The sequence below is a fragment of the Aotus nancymaae genome, unplaced genomic scaffold, assembly GCF_030222135.1.
Source record: "Aotus nancymaae isolate 86718 unplaced genomic scaffold, 86718_ANA_hifiasm-v0.15.2.pri h1tg000008l, whole genome shotgun sequence".
NCBI lineage: Eukaryota > Metazoa > Chordata > Mammalia > Primates > Aotidae > Aotus > Aotus nancymaae.
Window position 1 is genome coordinate 57,228,221 of NW_026988419.1, and position 14,070 is coordinate 57,242,290.

Genomic DNA, 14,070 nt, shown 5'->3' on the forward strand with positions numbered 1-14,070 from the left:
ATGGAAAACTGAACGACAGGATAGATGCTTGAATGAAAAAAGTTTAAATATTAGAATGCATATTTGTAATTTCTATCATATTACCTTTCTCCCTTAGACTTGGAGGGGCCTTCCAGCTGTAAGTGGCAAACACAGTGTGAAGGATATTGTATTCATTGTTGATTTAAGGGACAGGTAGCTTAAATATTTGAAGTTATCTCCAGTTGTGACTCTCATCTAAGGTTGCATTGTCTAATATAGTAGTCACTAGTCACATGTGCTGATCGAGTTGAAATACAGCTAGTCTGAATTAAGATACACTGTAAGTCTTCAAAATCTGGTGTAAATTTACCAGATTTTGGTGTAAATATACACCAGATATAGATACAGATATAGATCTGGTTTATATTTAGAAGACCTAGTATGAAAAGAGAATGCAAAATATTTAATTAGTAATACATAAATTTTGATTACATGTTAAAATAATCATATTAAACAATTTTGATTAAAGAAAAAGTAGTTTTAAAATTAATTTCATAAAGAAGCCAATATGAGAAGGCTGTACATACTGTATGATTCCACCCATATGACATTCTGGAGAAGGCAAAACTCTGGAGACAGTAAAAAGATCAGTTGTTGCCTGGGGTTTGGGTGGAGGGAGGGATGAATAGGTGGAGCACAGAGGACTTTTAGGGCAGTGAAACTACTCTGTGTGATACTATAATGGTGGATATAGGTCATAAATTTCTCCAAACTCATAGAATGCACAACGCCAAGAGTGAACCCTAAAGTAAACTATGGACTTTGAGTGTTCCAGTGTATGCTCATCACTTATAAAACATGTACCACTCTGGTGGGGAATATTGATAATGGGGTATGCTCTGAATGTGTGGGGTGAGGGGTCTATGAGCAGTCTCTGCACCTTCCTCTTAATTTTGCTGTGAACCTAAAACTCCTTTAAAAATAAAGCTTTTTAAAAAGTCTATTAAAATGTATTTTACATGTTTCTTTTTACTTTTAAAAAATATGGCTACTAAAATATTTAAAATCACAAATGTGGCTTACTCTATATTTTTATTGGTCAGTACTGATGTAAGAAGGGATTTAGCAAAAGAATGGAAACCAAACCAAGCAGAATTTGGCCAGTGTTTCCTGTAGCGCATTAGCGTTGTCAGAATTATGAAGATGTTAGTGTATATGAGCTGCTAAGCTTTCAATTTTAGCAAAGTCACCATCTGCAATTGGAATTTCACACTTTCCAAAAAATATTGGAATGACAGTGAGCTAGTCCTCAAGGATAAAGACAGTCTCTAGTTCTGTTTTTTTTTTTTTTTTTTTTTGAAAGAAAGAAAGAAAAAGAATAAAGAAGAGGAAGAAAAAGGAAGAGAAAGAGAGAGAGAGAATGGGAGTATTGCTTTCTTGCCCAGGCTAGAATGCAGTTTCGTAATGGGTATTGAAAGCCCCTTTTATACCAATAATTAGACTTAATGATGTAGACAGGAAGGAATAAGGGAAGAAAATAACAAACGAGCAGCCAACCAATATTTCATTTAAACCTATGAAATGCTATGCGATTACTGAGGAGTGATTTACTTCCAATTATGTAGTCACTTATGGAGTAGGTGTGAGGTGGTAATGTATGTTTTATGTATTTGAAGTGGAGAGTTCTATAAATGTTTATTAAGTTTACTTGTTCCGGCTCTGAGTTCAAGTCCTGGATGTCCTTGTTAATTTTCTGTCTCGTTGATCTATAGAATCGTTAGCTCTTCTTGTTACATTGATCCTTTTGCCATTATGTAATGTCCTTCTTTGCCTCTTTTGCTCTTTGTTACTTTAAAGTCTACTTTATCAGAGGCGAGAATTGCATCTCCTGCTTTTTATTTGTTTATTTTTACTCTCTGATTGGTTGATAAATCTTCCTCCTCCTCTTTGTTTTGAGTCTTTGTGTATCGTTGCATGTGAGATGGGTCTGGATGCAGCATAGCAATGGGTTTTGGCTTTTTATCCAATTAGAATATATATAACTTTAATACTAGCATTTGATGCTAGGTGGCTGTTTTGCCCATTAGTTAGTGTAAATTTTTCATTGTGTTAATGTTCTTTTCTTTTTGATATATTTTTGGAAAGGCTGATATTGGTTGTTCCTTTATATGTATAGTGCTTCTTTCAGAAGCTCTTGTAAAGCAGGCCTGGTGGTGGTGAACTCTCTAAGTACTTGTTTGTTCACAAAGGATTTAATTTTTCCTTCGATTATACAGCTTAGTTTGGCTGGATAGGAAATTCTGGGTTGAAAGCTCTTTTCTTTAAGGATGTTAAATATTGGTCCCTACTCTTTTCTGGCTTGTAGGGTTTCTGCTGAGAGATCTACTGTAAGTCTGATAGGTTTCCCTTTATGGGTAACCTGACCTTTCTCTCTGGCTGCCCTTAGTATTTTCTCCTTCATTTCAACCCTAATAAATCTGGCAATTATGTGCCTTGGGGTTGGTCTTCTTGAAGAATATCTTTGTGGTGTTCTCTGTATTACCTGGAGTTGAATATTACCCTGCCTTGCCAGGTTGGGAAAATTTTCCTGAATGATATCCTGAAGAGTATTTTCCAACTTGGATTCATTCTCTTCATCACATTCAGGTACACCTATCAAACGTAAATTAGGTCTTTTCACATAGTCCCATATTTCCTGGAGACTTTGCTCATTCCTTTTCATCCTTTTTTCTCCAATCTTGTCTTCTCGTTTCATTTCACTGAGCTGGTTCTCGACTTCTGATGTCCTTTCTTCTACTTGATCAATTCGACTGTTTAAACTTGTGCATGCTTTGCGAAGTTCTCGTGTTGTGTTTTTCAGCTCCATCAATTCACTTATATTCCTCTCTAAATTGTCCATTCTCGTTAACATTTCGTCAAACCTTTTTTCAAGGTTCTTAGTTTCTTTGCATTGGGTTAGAACAAGTTCTTTTAATTCACAGAAGTTTCTTATCACCCACATTTTGAAGCCTGCTTCTGTTATTGGAACACACTCGTAATCTATTAAGCCTTGTTCCGTTACTGATGAGGAATTGCGATCCCCTGTAGAGGGAGAGGCATTCTGATTTTGAGTATTCTCTGCCTTTTTAGGCTGATTTCTTCCCTTCATTATATATTTATCCGTCTGTTGTCTTTGTAATTACCGACTTTCTAACTAGGTCTCTGAGCAGACGTCCAACTTGTTGATTCCCAGCGCCGAAATCTGAGTAGTCCACTGCGCCGGCCAAAATAGCGGTGTTAAGATTGATGGTGCTTTTCTGCCAGGGGAATCTCCGGACTCTGCACCAAAAACTGGCACGCTAAGGCACCAGCAAAACCGCCGCGCCGGCCACAAGAGTCGCCCTGGTGACACGTGGGGCTCCTCTGCTGGGAATCTCCTGGTCCATGAGCCACAAATATTCATCTGAAAGTGTGGCGTACTCTCGTTCTCTGTGCTTTCACTGGGAACCAGGAGCCCGAGCTGCTAGTGATCAGCCATCTTGGATCTCTAGTTCTGTTTTTAACATAGAACAAGTCACATTGCTGGCATCTGATAGTTTTGCTTTAGAAATCAGGTGGACAAGAGCTCTTTAGTTCTTTAGGGAAGGTACAGGGAAAGTGGCCCTCTGGTGAATTGCTTTGAACACAGAAATATTTACTTTGAAAATGTGAGCCTTGTATTACTTTATCATATCTATCTAATTTTATTTCACTATACAATTTTAATTCCTCTGCCCCTAATCATGAAAGTAGAGAAAGGCAGAGTAGACAATGAGTTAATGACATTCTCTATTATGTGATATACAGAATTTTAAGTTGGCTATAATTAAGTTTAATTCTATTGTCATTAAATCAAAGATTTCTCCCAGACCAGTACACACCAGCATGACAGAAATCACTGTTAATACCTTCCTCATCAGAGACCAAGTAGGACTCCTAAGTTCCAGAATGTAACAATTACTTTGGCATCCTATACTGTGCAGCAAATCCAATAAATTAGAAACAATCTGCCGAGATATAATGTGAGTGCTACAGTGGGACATCATACATTTTAGCTGCATACCTGCTGAGAGTATCAGAAAAGTGAATGGTGATGCTCAGTTAGAAGAGTGTCTTCTCAAATCTGTTCCTCCTCCTTTTCCTGTGTTGATGGCATCCCCATCGAGTCATAGTCCTTCTACATTTCCTCATTTTCATCCCCTGTGTCCAAGTGATCATTTAGTAGTACCAATTCTGCCTTTTGAATGTCTCTTGAATCCTTCCATTTCCCAACAATTTTCAGAGTAACTTTCCCAGGCAATTCTCTCATCAACCCTGCCTTGGACACCTGGAATAACCTTTATGTAATTAGATTCCCAGCACAAGCACCTATTAAGCTGTTTTCATTTTTCCCCCATTTTATTGAAGCTCTAAATTGCCACCAGAATTATTTACCTAAATATATCCTTCTGCTTAAAAGCTTGCCAAATGGATCCCCATTACCTGCAGGATAAAGTTTAAGCTTCACATGACATTTAAGGCCCTGCATATTCTAATCTCAATTTACCTCTCCAAACTTATCTCCTGCCTCTCTTACCACACCCTAGACCCTGAACATCTAAGTTTTTTATCACATAATCAAAAATTAATAAACATTCCAATTTTTAAAAGTTGATAATAGGGAATTGAAAAGATTTGTATATAATAAAATGAACATTACTCAAATATAAATCTATTACTTAGGGAAAATTTATTCTATTCATTTCCTTTTGTCAATGAAGTGGGAATTCTTTCAACAGCAAGTTATAGAAACCTAATTTGAATTTCCTTTGGCAAAAATGAGAAATTATTGGCTTATGGGTTCCAAAGAAGGGTTACTAAGCCAAACCAAGAGATGAGCAGGGCTGTAGCTACATCTCGGAAACCTCACTGCCATCAGAATGCCCTTTGACAATTGGCTTGGCCCGTCTCTGCACATCAGCTTTATCTGCTCTCACTGATGACAGAATCTGCCCAAAGCAGAAAACATAGACACCAACAGCTCTTGAGTCAGTGTCCTTTAAGAACCATGTGGCTGTCTCTCCTTCTTCATTCCAGTCTGAAAAATCCAGAAGAAGGTCTCTGATTGTACTGACTTAGATCAGGTGCCTACCCCTGATCTAGCAAGTATGGCCTGGAAAGTAGGATCATGTAAACAGAAAAGTTCTGGCTGTAGCCATGTGGATGATGGTGGGAGCAGGGGATATTACTCCTTAGGAAAGAGTGCTGTTAGTGAAGGCAATAGCACAGATATCTGCCAGAGCAAGTAATTCTTTTTTTTAAAAATATATATTTTATTGCACTTTACAGAGCAGGTAATTCTTAAGAATTTTAGTGGAATTAAATCAGAAGAGCTGGAAGCTATATAATTAATTACATTTAAATTATATATTTAATTACATTTAACTTCAATTATAATTACTAATTGATCCAGGTCTGCTAGCACTGTAGCTGGCCCCACCACAATAGATTTTTAGACTTGTTTGGCCTACAAGTTTGTACTCATAATTTTCTTATTCTAATTTTTTGTTAGTTTTCTTTTAGGTATCTAATTATAATTAATAATTATTCTAAATACTAATAATTTTGTTACCTAATAGTTTTAACTCAGATTTCTATTTTGTTCCAGAATTATAGAAAACAATCACTTGTGTTATTGTAAAGTTTATATATGTGTGTGTGTTTTTATGTATATAAAGACTAGTAGTGTAAGGAAGCAGGAAAAGGATATCTCCATTGAGTGACTGTTTACATTCCTATTGGAGCTAGAAAGGATACCACAGTTTGTAACAAGCCAGGATGCAGAGGATCTTATTCCCAGTTTTTTTTTTTTTGAGACGGAGTTTTGCTCTTGTTACCCAGGCTGGAGTGCAATGGCACAATCTTGGCTCACCGCAACCCCGCCTCCTGGGTTCAGGCAATTCTCCTGACTCAGCCTCCTGAGTAGCTGGGATTACAGGCACGTACCACCATGCCCAGCTAATTTTTTCTATTTTTAGTAGAGACGGGGTTTCACCATGTTGACCAGGATGGTCTCGATCTCTTGACCTCGTGATCTGCCCACCTCGGCCTCCCAAAGTGCTGGGATTACAGGCGTGAGCCACCATGCCCGGCCTATTCTCAGTTTTTGATTTAAAAAAAATTTGTTGGCCGGGCATGGTGGCTCACGTCTGTAATCCCAGCACTTTGGGAGGACAAGGTGGGTGGATCTCGAGGTCAAGAGATCGAGACCATCCTGGCCAACATGGTGAAACCCCAACTCTTAAAAAATATATATATATTTTACTATTTATTTTTTGAGATGGAGTCTCGCTCTTGTCACCCAGGCTGGAGTGCAGTGCAGAGATCTTGGCTCACTGCAACCTCTGCCACCTGGGTTCAAGCGATTCTCCTGCCTCAGCCTCCCGAGTAGCTAGGACTACAGGTGTATACTGCTACCTCACCTAATTTTTTGTATTTTTTTCACTGTGTTGCCCAGGCTGGTCTCGAACTCCTGAGGTCAGTCAATCCACCTGCCTTGGCCTCCCAAAGTGCTAGGATTACAGGCGTGAGCTACCACACCTGGCCCCGCTGGTATTCCCAGGTCTTGAAACAGGCCAGGTGTGGTGGCTCATGCCAGTAATCCTAGCACTTTGGGAGGCTGAGGCAGGAAGATCGCTTGAGGCCAGGAGTTCAAGACCAGTCTGGGCAACATGGTGAATCCCCATCTCTACAAAAAATTGGCTAGGTGTGGTGGTGCATGCCTGTAGTTCCAGCTACTGGGAGGCTAAGGTGGAGCCAAGGAAGTTGAGGCTGCAGTGAGCTGTGTTCACACTGCTGCACTCCAGCCTGGGTGACAGAGCAGAGACACAGTCACAAACAAAACAAAACATTGAAATAATGTTGTGTTGGGTTGTTAAACAACATATAGGTTGGTGAACTACTGCTGCCCTGAGATATTACCCTTTCCCACCCCCTCACCCTCACAGTCCAATAATTAAAGGGTTAGATCGTAGTATAGCAGGGGGCTGTCCATTCTGATTGGTTTTAACATTTTGTTTTAATATTTTGATTTTCAGTGATGTTAGAACACAGTTATTTGACTGTATATTCCCCTAGTGGAATATACTACCTTGGGACACACACAACGACAAAAAAGCTGTGAAAAATATCTTAAATCATCTTTAATGACCAAATTGTCAGAGAGAGAGAGAGAGAGAGAGAGAGAGAGATTATAAGCTGCCTCTAGCTCATTGAACTCCAGTGGAAAGAGAAGGGGGTAAGAAAGATTTTTATACTATGGTCCACAAATCTATCAGTAGTAAAGCATTCAGGAAGCCACTGGACACAGAAGTCATTTGCAAGAGTTCACCCTTTACCGGAGTGCTGAGGAAACCTCATCGTTGAGGTACTGTTGCACTGGTACTGTGGTACTCTATAAAATTAAATATTATCAGAAGTCCATAAACTTCTGATTTACAAACTTCCCTTCCAGCATCTAGTGCAAGAAATTTCTCAGGACTTCAAAACAGATCTGCACTTCCAGAGCACAGCTATTGGTGCTTTGCGCAGGCAAGGGAGGCCTATTTGGCTGGCCTTTTTGAAGACACCAACCTATGTGCTATCCATGTCAAATGTACAACAATTATGGCAAAAGACATCCAGCAAGCACACCACATACATGAAGAACATGTTAAGAATTCACTGTGATGGAAAACATTTCATTTGCGCATACACACTCTCTCTTTCTTTTCTTCCTGACACTGGTAGTTGTGAATGTTAGTTTTTTTTTTCTCCTTGAGGTCAAATGGTACCTACATACAATGATTTCAAGTGGAAAAACAGATGACAGAAATCAGGTATTGGCAATTTCTCCATATTCATTTCTGTATGAATTTTTAATATAAATGCAAGCATACAGATTTGATTATATGAATGTATCAAATTTTCACATGCACCATAAAAATATGCATCAATAACAAAAAAATATGTATCAACAACAAATTTTAAAAATGCAAGGACACAAAGCATTAATGCAAGTCAAAATGTTTCAGTGAACAAGTTTCAGCAGTTCCACTTCTTTTTTCTTTTTTTTTTTTTTTTTTTGAGACGGAGTTTCTTATCACCCAGGCTGGAGTGAAATGGCGCAATCTCAGCTCACTGCAACCTCTGCCTCCTGGGTTCAAGTGATTCTCCTGTCTCAGCCTCCCGAGTAGCTGGGATTACAGGCACCCGCCACCAGGCCCAGCTAATTTTCATATTTTTTAGTAGAGACGGGATTTCACCATGTTGACCAGGCTGGTCACAAACTCCTGACCTCAGGCAATCCGCCCACCTTGGCCTCCCAAACATCTGGGTTTGGAGATGTCAGCCACCACACCCCGCCAGCAGTTCAACTTTATAACAATTATAAATAAACCTGTTAAAATTTTCTGGACAATGCCAACATTCGGACTTTTTAAAAACAAGCAAATGTCTTATTGATGGCAACTAAATAATGCTAGTAGCATTTGATAATACAGTTGATTCTGTGTGTTCACTAAACTTTTCTGAGTTGTCCTAGATGCAAGTACGTTTTTAATGTTGTCTGTCTTCTGTGCTATTCCTGTAAGTTTGCTATTAAAATATATTAAACTAGTTTTTTTTTAAAGAAAGAGAAAATAAAAGAAACAAACATTGGATATTTTATGATATTAAGGAATTCTTGTTAATTTTTAAGGCATGCTAATGGTATTGGATTATTATTTTTTCATGTCAGATGGGTAATGTACTGACATCATAACAAGGTTCAAGGGTAGCACATCTCATACATGCACGTGAACACCCAATCACGCTCATGAACTACAAAAGGATCAGGATTATGTTTTTAAAAAATCTTTTTCTTTCATGATAAATACTAAAATATTTACAGATCAAATAATATAGCTGGACTACTTCACAGGAATCCACTGGGGGCTAGGCTAGGAGAAAAGGTGGGTATAGATGAAATAAGAGTGGCTATGAAGTGATTTTTGTGGCTGTGGGATTGGTCACTGAATTAGTCTCTCTGTTCTTGTGTATGATAAAAATTTTTCATTATAGGCCTGCTGTGGTGACTCATACCTGTCATCCCAGCACTTTGGGAAACCGAGGTGGGCAGATGGCTTTAGCCCAGGAGTTCAAGATCAGCCTGGACAACATTGCAGAACTCTGTCAGTACAAAAAATAGCCATGATCACACTGCTCTACTCCAGCCTGAGTGACAAGAGGGAGACCCCGTCCCCTCCCCCTAAAAAATTCCATTATAAAAATTCAACAAAAAGTTTACATTTACTGAATATCACTCCTGGAGGTCACATAACTAAACTCTCTAACTTTATGGTTGGAAAAAAATTGAGTAAAAAATTCACTCACATCCCTTTGCAAAAAAAGCCCTTTGGAAAGAAGCACTTGCTTTTTGGAAAAAAGCAAGGACTTTGGAATTTCACTTACTATACCAGCTATGTGATCTGCAGCAAATTACTTAACTTCTCTAAGTCGCATTTGAGTTGTCTGTATAATGAGGCTAATAGCACTTATCATGAAGGGCTTTGTGAGAACTAAAGGAAATAGCACCTGTAAAGTGCCTAGCACGATGAGCAGAGAGTAGATGCTCAGTTGTTGGTAATTGTCACTATTATAAAGTGTCTAAGATCACACAGCTTGTAGCATTACAGTCAGATTTAAAGCACAGGCTTCCTGATGCACAATCCTGCCATATTAGGTTATTTCTTTTGAGTAACAAGCTTTTAATAAGTACCAGTTGGACTGACAAAAACAGAGAAACACCTGAATGGAAATTAACTGACAGCTGACAAGAAGATTTGTTTCCCTAGGTCTGATATGATATCATATCTTCAATAATGGCATCAATCTTGTTTTTCATTGACAGTCATGGCCTGATTGCATCCTTGCCATGGCCACATTTGGTTCCATGAGGATTGGTTTAAATAAAAGGAATTTTGGAGGTTTTCTATTTTTAAATCTGTAACAAGAGGCCCCATATGCAACACAACTACCTATAGATGATAATCTGACTTGACCAAGTTCCCCCTGCTACATAGAGGCAGAAATGGGTTTAGAATCTAAATTTCTAGGTCTATATATTTGCTTTCAGTAAATGTGCTATTTATATTTATTTATTTATTTTTGAGACTGGGTAGAGTACAGTGGCATGATCATGGCTCCCTGCATTCTCAACCTCCTGGGCTCAAGCGATCCTCCTTGCCTTAGCCTCCTGAGTAGCAAGGACTACAGGTATGGGCCACTGTGCCTGGCTAATTGTTAATTTTTTTGTAGAGACATGGTCTCACTATGTTGCCCAGGCTGGTATTGAACTCTTGGCCTCAAGCAATCCTCTTGCCTTGGCTTCCCCAAAGTGCTTGGATTACAGCTGTGAACCGCAGTGCCTGGGCTGAATATATTGTTTTTAGATGTTTACACATCAGGAAAAATAATTTTCACTATAAAGCATACAATGCAAGGTACTGTCTAAGAATCAGCAATAAGGAATATTCCATTTATCATCACGTGGACTATTGCTTTTTTGTCTTTCTTTTTTCTTTTTTTTCTTTTGAGACATCATTTTCAGCAGATGTCCTTTGCCACATGCTCCTGGCACTCTGAACTTTTTGTCATCGATTTGAGGAAGAGCTGCAGGGCTTTAACTAATGTATGTATTTATTGGCATTATTCTGTTTGTTCTCTGCTTACATAAACCTCCCCACTTCTTTCTTCTTCCTCAGTAATTTTGGAAACCTTTCATAGGAAGGGAAAAGAAAATAGGATGTCTTTATTCTCTGTACTTCTTGGTGGAAGTGAGGGAGACTATATGATGGAATAGATGAATGGAATTGATGAATGGAAATGATAAGACTAAAGGACTTTACCCCAGTCACTCTGCTACTATACTAATGAAAAAATTAATTGTGTTCAATAAACACCTAACATTGTGCTAGATGCTGAGAATACACAGGTAATTCATACATTTTATCTGTTCAGTGTACCTGCCCTCAGAGAGAACAGAGTTTAGTAGGTTAGGTAGATGGGTATCAAAACAACTACAATAAAAAGCCAGAAAATATAACTGTTAAACAGAGGTGAAAATGAAATGCTTTAGGAAGAAGAGAGAAGTTCTGATGAGAACAGACAGGCTTGCAGAGAGAAAGCGGATGTGGCTGGGGCCATGAGGGATCTTACTTCAGCAGACTGAGAATCAGAATTTAAGATTTGTTACTCCAAGACTGTTGGTGGTTCCAGCATATGAAGGAAATTGGAAAGGACAGGGTGTATTCTGAGAACACTGGTGTGGCTTCAACTACCAGAGGCAATTCCATTTAAGAGTTCTTTCTTGCCTTTTCAAAATAAAACATGAAAACACAGAGGATAAAAATAATCAAACCAAACCAAAGTTAAAAGAATAACAATATGATATGGAACAGGCCAGATTCTTCCTATTTCAGAACCCATGTGTCAAGGAAGAGGCCATATGTATCTCTACAACATGAACATGGCCATCCATTCATCAAATATTTAATGAATCCCATTGTGTGCTGGGCATTGGGATAAATGCTATGGACAAAGCAGTGAACAAGACAGCCGTAGCTTCTGAGTTCACAAAGTTTATATTCTGACTAGGGACACAATCTTTAAACAGCAACTAATTACATAATTACAACTGTAATAGGCAGTGTAAAGAAGTGAAGATGCTAAGGGAATAGCTAAAGTCTGGGGTATTAGGAATTCTTTAAAGAAGCCGTATTTGAAGTGAGTGCTAAAGGAAGAGTGAGGGCAGGAGCTGGAGTTAGGATTGAGGCCAGGGGAAGAGTGTTCAGGGCAGGGGAAAACAGAACAAGACTCCATCTCAAAAAGAAAAAAAGAAAGAAAGAAATATATTGGTACAAGTTCCCAGGCCTTCCTGTTTTGGGTGGAGATGAAATAATCCTTTAGAGAGACTCTTAGCTGCAACTATGTTTGAGGCTTTTATCTGCTGGAGCAACAACTAGTAGTGTTAAGGCTTGGACGTTGTAGTCAGTAAATATTTCTTGAAGTGAAACATGATAAAGGTTCTGAGGGCTACATACTCACAGTGCCAGTTATTTAGAGTAGAGTCCCTAATTTCTATCGTTTCATTACAAAAAGGAGAAGGAAATGGAGCAGATAGGGCTTGGCTGCTGTTGTGGAAACAGGAACTTCGTGTCATATGATGTAAGCTCTGGGACAGGAATTCTAGTAAGAACAGGCCGACTCTTGGCAAATCTGCATCTTTGTTTTCTCACTGAAAGTAAGGAGATTATATAAGATGGAGATTTTCTAAGTGCAACTTTTGGTCTAACATAGTATGGAAAGCAAGGTCCAAAAGCTTATACTGTATAGATTTGAGTGGAACAAAAAGCAAGCAAGCCATTTACTGAAGGCATCAGAGAGCCTTCCTGCTATATTTCAAAGAATCTTATTAAACTGAGAGAGGATCCAAATGTGGATTCCTTTCTCTGGGCTCCCGATTAGGAATTGGTTGCTACCACCTGTTTTTATTCATACCAGCATCTGTTATTGTCTAAAACAAATATTCTCCCTTCACTACAGTCCTCAGTTTCTCAACAACTTTCCTAACAATTCAGGAAACCAAGCACTCTTGCCAAGGAGGTGGGTTCATGTAAGTTTCTTCAACCCCAGCCTCCTAGGATCCTTCCCCAAGGCAGCCAATTCTCAGGCTTCTTTTCCAGGTACCTCAGTCTTCTATAACAAAAGAATATACTTTTTTTAACCATAGAAATAAATATACCTTTATAACTTAATTTTTTTCCCCATAGGTTACTGGGGTACATGAGTAAGTTCTTAAGTGGTGATTTGTGAGATTTTTGTGCCCCCATCACCCAAGCAGTGTACACTGCACCCTTTTTGTAGTCTTTTATCCTTCACCCCTCCCAACCTTCTCCCCAAATCCCCAAAGTCCATTGTATCATTCTTATGCCTTTCTGTCCTCATAGCTTAGCTCCCACATATCAGTGAGAACATATGATGTTTGGTTTTCTGCTCCTGAGTTACTTCATTTAGAATAATAGTCTTGAACTATCCAGATCACTGCAAATGCCATTAATTCATTCATTTTTATGTCTGAGCAGTACTCCATCATACAAATATGTAATATATATATATCACAGTTCCTTTTTTTATTTATTTTTTTTGACAGTGTCTCACTCTTGTTGCCCAGGCTGGAGTGCAGTGGCGCAATCTAGGCTCACTGCAACCTCCGCCTCCCAGGTTCAAGCAATTGTCCTCTCTCAGCCTCCTGAGTAGCTGGGAATACAGGCGCCTGCCACCATGCCCAGGTAATTTTTGTACTTTTAGTAGAGACAGGGTTTCACCATGTTGGCCAGGCTGGTCTTGAACTCCTGGCCCCAGGTGATTTGCCTGCCTTGGCCTCCCAAAGTATTGGCATTACAGGCATGAGCCACTGCTCCTGGCCTATATCACAGTTTCTTTTTTTTTTTTCTCTTTCTTTTTTTTTTTTTTGAGACAGAGTTTCGCTCATGTTACCCAGGCTGGAGTGCAATGGCGCGCTCTTGGCTCACCACAACCTCCGCCTCCTGGGTTCAAGCAATTCTCCTGCCTCAGTCTCCTGAGTAGCTAAGATTACAGGCACGCACCACCATGTCCAGCTAATTTTTTGTATTTTTAGTAGAGACAGGGTTTCACCATGTTGACCAGGATGGTCTCGATCTCTTCTCGTGATCCACCCACCTCGGCTTCCCAAAGTGCTGGGATTATAGGTGTGAGCCACCGTGACTGGCTTATCACAGTTTCTTTATCCACTCGTTGATTCATGGGCATTTGGTTTGGCTCCACAATTTTGCAACTGCAAATTGTTCTGCTATAAACGTGCATGTGCAAGTATCTTTTTTGTATAATGACTTCCTTTCCTCTGGGTAGATACCCAGTAGTGGGATTGCTGGATCAAACAGTAGTTCTACCTTTATGCTTTAAGGAATCTCCACACTGTTTTCCATAGTGGCTGTACTAGTTTACATTCCCACCAGCATTATAGAAGTGTTCCTGATCACTGCATCCACACTG

At 39.2% G+C, this 14,070-nt stretch overlaps 1 protein-coding gene and 1 non-coding gene across 2 annotated transcripts in view; one reads left to right on the forward strand and one right to left on the reverse strand.

The window, feature by feature from the left end:
- AGPS (alkylglycerone phosphate synthase) overlaps positions 1-14,070 on the forward strand; it is a 219,447-nt gene that overhangs the window by 7,402 nt on the left and 197,975 nt on the right. The gene's annotated exons all lie outside the window — the stretch shown is intronic.
- On the reverse strand, positions 8,729-8,829 carry LOC135273756 (small nucleolar RNA U13). Its single transcript, XR_010341565.1, has one exon. It is a non-coding gene; the product is annotated as a small nucleolar RNA U13 (small nucleolar RNA).